This window comes from Chiloscyllium plagiosum, chromosome 3 (genome assembly GCF_004010195.1).
Source record: "Chiloscyllium plagiosum isolate BGI_BamShark_2017 chromosome 3, ASM401019v2, whole genome shotgun sequence".
In the NCBI taxonomy this organism is placed as follows: domain Eukaryota; kingdom Metazoa; phylum Chordata; class Chondrichthyes; order Orectolobiformes; family Hemiscylliidae; genus Chiloscyllium; species Chiloscyllium plagiosum.
This window is the reverse complement of record NC_057712.1, coordinates 136887321-136893572: the sequence shown is the minus strand read 5'-3', so window position 1 is coordinate 136893572 and position 6252 is coordinate 136887321.

Here is a 6252-nt window from a genome sequence, read left to right as displayed (position 1 = left end):
GCAGGAGGAACATTCCACTGCCTGCGCTGCCATTACTCTACACTTCGTCTCCAAAACAAGAACACTGAGTAGCTTACCTATGGACTTTAAAGTTAGGTTAGAGGAGGAGGATGGGAGGGAGGCCCTACTATGTAGGGCCTGGGGTTTAGAACACACCCACTCAAATATCAATCACTTACCTTCCCAACCATCTCTGCGCTCCAACCTCACTTCCGCCCAGCTCGCGCCGCTCTCTGCTCGAGAGGGTATCCTCCCTAAGCACTGTCTGTGTGGAGTTTGCACATTCTCCCCGTGTCTGCGTGGGTTTCCTCCGGTTACCTCTCACAGTCTAAAGATGTGCAGTTCAGGTGAATTGGCCATGTTAAATTGGCCGTTGTGTTAGGTGCATCAGTCAGAGGGGAATGGGTCTGGGTGGGTTACTCTTCGGAGGGTTGGTGTGGACTGGTTGGGCCGAAGGGCCTGTTTCTACACTGTAGGGAATCTAATCTAATGAGTATGTTGTACTGAGAGTAATCCAGATATTACTACCCTCGAGGACCTACTTTTTAACTTTCTGCCTCACTCCCTACATTCCCTCTTCAGAACCTCATCCCTTTCTCTTCCTACGTCATTGGTACCAAAGTGTGCAACGACACCCTGCTGTTCACTCTCACTTTGAGAATATTCTGCACCCTCTCCATGGTGGAGAGGAGAGGATCATAGCTGTACGAGTTGCCTGGGACTGATTTCCTTGATTTCTTAGAGCAAGATTTCTTGTTTTCATAAGTTTTTTGCTTTGTTTTTAGAACTTGAATAAGAAAGATCAAAAACAATGATCCTTCAAACAAAATAAAACCAAGCAGTGAACCTACACAGCTAGCTGACTGTGAAAGGACACCTCTGAAAATCAGAGTTCCATCCAAGACAGACAGACTGCGAAATGTCAGGCTGACTTTGGGAAGACCTACTCACAGCTGGGAATCTCAAAGCCTGAGACAGCTTCGTGTTTATTTTTAGGACTAATGAAACTTATAAAACTTTATTGTTTTTATTGTGACTCTACAATATTGATTAGGGCAAGGATTTTTTTTATGTCTAACTGAGGTTTGCCTCTTCTTGCTTAAACTTTTTAAATATAAAGGTGCTGGGGAGTGTTGCTGAACAAAGAGACCTTGGAGTGCAGGTTCATAGCTCCTTGAAAGTAGAGTCGCAGGTAGATAGGATAGTGAAGAAGGCGTTTGGTATGCTTTCCTTTATTGGTCAGAGTATTGAGTATAGGAGTTGGGATGTTGCGGCTGTACAGGACATTGGTTAGGCCACTGTTGGAATATTGCGTGCAATTCTGGTCTCCTTCCTATCGGAAAGATGTTGTGAAACTTGAAAGGGTTCAGAAAAGATTTACAAGGATGTTGCCAGGGTTGGAGGATTTGAGCTACAGGGAGAGGCTGAACAGGCTGGAGCTGTTTTCCCTGGAGTGTCGGAGGCTGAGGGGTGACCTTATAGAAGTTTATAAAATCATGACGGGCGTAGATAGGGTAACTAGCCAAGGTCTTTTCCTCAGGGTGGGGGAATTCAGAACTGGAGGGCATAGGTTTAAGGTGAGAGGGAAGAGATTTAAAAGGAATATAAAGGCAACTTTTTCATGCAGAGGGTAGTGTGCATGTGGAATGAGCTGCCAGAGGAAGTGGTGGAGGCAGATAAAATTACAACATTTAAAAGGCATCTGGATGGTAACATAAATAGGAAGGAATTAGATGGATATGGGCCAAATAGTGGCAAATGGGACGAGATTAATTTAGGATATTTGGTCAGCATGGACTAGTGAAACCAAAAAGTCTGTTTCCATTCTGTACATCTTTGTGACTCTAAAACATCAGTACTATGTTATCCTAGAGCAATGTTTTTAGAGCCGTATGACTATATTATTCACTTGGTTTGCAGAGATGGCCTTCTTGATGTGCTCTTTCTGTCGGATGTGGGAAATTAGTGAGAATTTCAATATTACTGATGATTATGTCTGACACTATCAGATCACATGGACCTTGGAGCAGCAGTTAGAGGCAATTAGGAATTTACAGGAACCAGGGTGTGTGATGGATGTCAGTTTCAGGTAGGTAGAAACCTGTTTATCCAGTCAGGTAGATGGGTTACCTCTAGGAGAGGTGGGCAGGTAATGCAGGAGTTTCCTGTGGCTATCCCCATCTCAAACAAGTGGCTCAGTGGTTAGCACTGCTGCCTCACAGCACCAGGGACCTGGGTTCAATTCCAGCCTCGGGTGATTGTCTGTGTGGAGTTTGCACATTCTCCCTGTGTCTGCGTGGGTTTCCTCTGGGTGCTCCAGTTTCCTCCCACAGTCCAAAGATGTGCAGGTCAGGTGAATTGGCCATGCTAAATTGCCCGTAGTGTTCAGGGATGTGTAGGTTAGGTGCATTAGTCAGGGCTAAGTTATGGTAGGGAGAATGGGTCTGGGTGGGTTACTCTTCAGAGGGTCAGTGTGGACTTGTTGGGCTGAAGGGCCTGTTTCCACACTGTAGGGATTCTATTCTTCTTCTTCCTGAAGCAGGGCTCATGCCCGAAACGTCGATTCTCCTGCTCCTTGGATGCTGCCTGACCTGCTGCGCTTTTCCAGCAAAACATTTTCAGCTCTGATCTCCAGCATCTGCAGTCCTCAGTTTCTCCTCCTTCTATGACAAGTATACTGGTTAGGACAATGTAGGGGGTGATTGACTGTCAGGGGAATGTAGCACTGAGAGGTGCTGGTGTCTGGTCGATCGTGATAGGGACTTTTCTCGTCAGGGACACAGATAGCCATTTCTGCCAAAGATGACTCATCAGAATGGTGTGGTCTCTCCCTGGTTCCAGGGTCAGAGATACCTGCTTTTGGGTTAACACGGTGCTAATGATAAATGGTTGAATTAGTGGTAAATAAGTAAGAATTTCATCAGAAATGTCTAATTTCTTATTGTCTTTTGTTCCTGAAATTTGCTCACTATACCCACAACCAGTCTCGTCTTTAATTCAATGCAGAGTCAATGTAAGGGCGCCCCATGGTGGCAAACAACACACATCACACTGCAAAGTTTTGCTATAAATTCTGTGTTACGATCGAGCCCTCCACAATCACCTGATGAAGGAGCGTCGCTCCGAAAGCCAGTGTGCTTCCAATTAAACCTGTTGGACTATAACCTGGTGTTGTGGGAGTTTTAACTTTGTACACCCTAGTCCAACACCGGCTTCTCCGAATCATGACTACAGCATTGCCCTTTCGCTGAGACTCTGAATGACAATGTCATCCCAAGACTTTTGTCGTAATTCAGAAACACAAGAGAGAGATGATTGCAGCGTTCAGAAAGTCAAATTTTGAGGGACGTTCGGAGGACTCTGTTTTCTTGTGACAAGGTGAGGACCTGGCCTGATGGAAGTTTATAAAATTGCAATTGGCAGTTCAGCAAAAACCTTTTATTTGGCTAAATCAATTCCCGGGGCAAAGGTTCTAATCCCCTGAAGTTAGGAGAGTAAAAGGGAGTGAAAATGGAGTGGAAAAGATGTGATTACACCAGTAAAGGTGAAGAGGAGATTCACCAACAGTATCTGAAGAAGTCATACCAGACTCGAAACCTTAATTCTGTTTCTTTCTCCACAGATGCTGCCCGACCTACTGAGTTTTTCTGGTTGCTTGTTTCACCAGGATGCTGCCTGGGCTGGAGCTTATCTGATCTGAAGACACACTCAGTGCCTGGGGTTGTTTTTGTTGGAGTAGAGAAGACTGAAGTGCACACACAATTATGACGGGCTAGAATGAGGTGGGTGGGAAGGAACTCCTCCCTTTAATAGAGGGATCAATAACCAGGCACCGTAGACTTAACATGAAGGGCAGGAGTTTTCCAGGGGATTTAAGGAAGACTTTTTTTTCCCAGCCAGAGGACAATGGCTTTCACTCTCTGAAAGGGTGGTAAATTCAGGAACCTCACAGCATTTAGGGAGTATTTAGATGATCACTTGAAGGACGTAGCATACAAAGCTTCCTGAAGAAGGGCTTATGCCCGAAACGTCGATTCTCCTGCTCCTTGGATGCTGCCTGACCCGCTGCGCTTTTCCAGCGACACATTTTCAGCTCTGATCTCCGGCATCTGCAGACCTCACTTTCTCGACAAAGCTACAGACCAAGTACAGGAAAATGGAACTGCGGTGAAAGGGGTTTGATGACTGGTGCAGACATAATGAGCCTTGTAAAAATGCTACAACTCTATCTGACTTGATTTACTATTGACACATGTACCGAGATATAGTGGAAAATATTGTAGTGTGTGTGAACCAAATCATACCTTACATAATTACTTCAGGGTAAAAGAACAGCGTGGAGAGAAGGTTGGCCCACTAACAGGAAGCACCGAATAGGCAGTGAGATGTGTGAAGTTTGTGAGGGCCCAGAGGATGCTGGGCCCTCGAATGTTTACAATTCATATCAATCACTTCGATGAAGGGACAGAAGGTATAGCTTTGAATTTGTTCAGGTGGGGAAGTAAGTTGTAAAAAGGACATAAGGAGACTGCAAAAAGATGTAAAGAGGATGAAAACTGAACTGCGACTTCTGTTTTTGTTTGTATATAAATAGGATGATTGGGCAAAGATCTGGCAAATATTACATAATGTGGGAAAATGTGAAGATGTCTATTTTAGCAGGAAGAATAAAACACCATATTATCTAAATGCTGAGATTTTGCAGAGCACTGTGATACAGAAAGATCTGGATGCCCCGGCGCATGAACAGCTGGGGATTAGTATGCAAGGACAGCAGATAATTGAGGAAGCCAATACGGTATTATCAGTTATTATAAGGGGAACTGGATGCAAACGTAGAGAGAATATAGTGCACAGTATTGTTCAGCTTTTTTAAGGAAGGATATATATGTGCTAGAGAAGGTTTACTAGACTAATACCGAGAATGGATGGATTGTCTTATGAAGCTAGGTTTCATGCATGGAATCTACAGGAGTACAGGGTGACTACTGAATATTTAACGTCCGGACAGGTTTTGATACTAACAGTCTCCATTAGCAGCTATTCACCCTCCTAACCAGATCATTATCCACTCCTCTGCCTGTCCAACTGTTCCTCTCTCTCTATTTGGGCTCTATCCCCACCTATCCTTTACTCCTTACCCCCTCCCCCACCCTACCATCTGCATATAAACCGACATTTTCCCAGCGACCATCACTTCTGAAGAAGGATCGCCAGACCTGAAACGTTCACTCTGACTTCTCTGCACAGGTGCTGCCAGACCTGCCGAGCTTTCCCAGCAACTTCTGGTTTTGTTTCTGATTTGCAGCGTCTGCGGTCCTTTCCGTTTTCATTTCGTGATAGTTGAGGATTGGTTTTGTTTCGGACTGGAGGCCTGTGACCAGCGGTGTGCCACAGGGATCAGTGCTGGGTCCACTTTTGCAGGTCCTTTATTTAAAATGAGAATAAAGAAGACATGGCTAATAAGTTTGCAGATGATACCAAAAGTGATTGTGTAGTCCACAGTATCTCGGTATATGTGACAATAACAAATCAAGTCTAATCTTATTGAAAGCTGAATAGGCTGAAGGGCCAAGTGATCTACTTTTGTTCCTTAGTTACATGTTCATGTCTTTCACTTGATTGTCTAATTCTAGTCCAGATTTCCACTGACTCAATTAAATTTCCCTTTATCTTTCTCTGCTCTTCCTTTGTCTTTCTGTCATCTCTAGTTTCTTTGTTCACTCTCTTATTTCTCAAGTTGTTTTAATTGGAATTGAATATCTTCTAATTTCAACATTTTATTAGCCAAAGTATTCAGCTTATTTTTATTTCCTCATAGCCCAACGTCGCACTACTACCTCATTTATCTCATGAAGGGCTTTTGCCCGAAATGTCGATTCTCCTGCTCCTCGGATGCTGCCTGACCTGCTGTGCTTTTCCAGCACCGCACTGATCTAGACCCTCATTTATTTCTGTGAGAAAGTGAGGACTGCAGATGCTGGAGATCAGAGCTGAAAAATGTGTTGCTGGAAAAGCGCAGCAGGTCAGGCAGCATCCGAGGAGCAGGAGAATCGACGTTTCGGGCATAAGCCCTTCTTCAGGAATGAGGAGGGTGTGCCAAGCAGGCTAAGATAAAAGGTAGGGAGGAGGGACTTGGGGGAAGAGGCGTTGGGAATGCGATAGGTGGAAGGAGGTTAAGGTGAGGGTGATAGGCCGGAGTGGGGGTGGGGGCGGAGAGGTCGGGAAGAAGATTGCAGGTCAAGAAGGTGG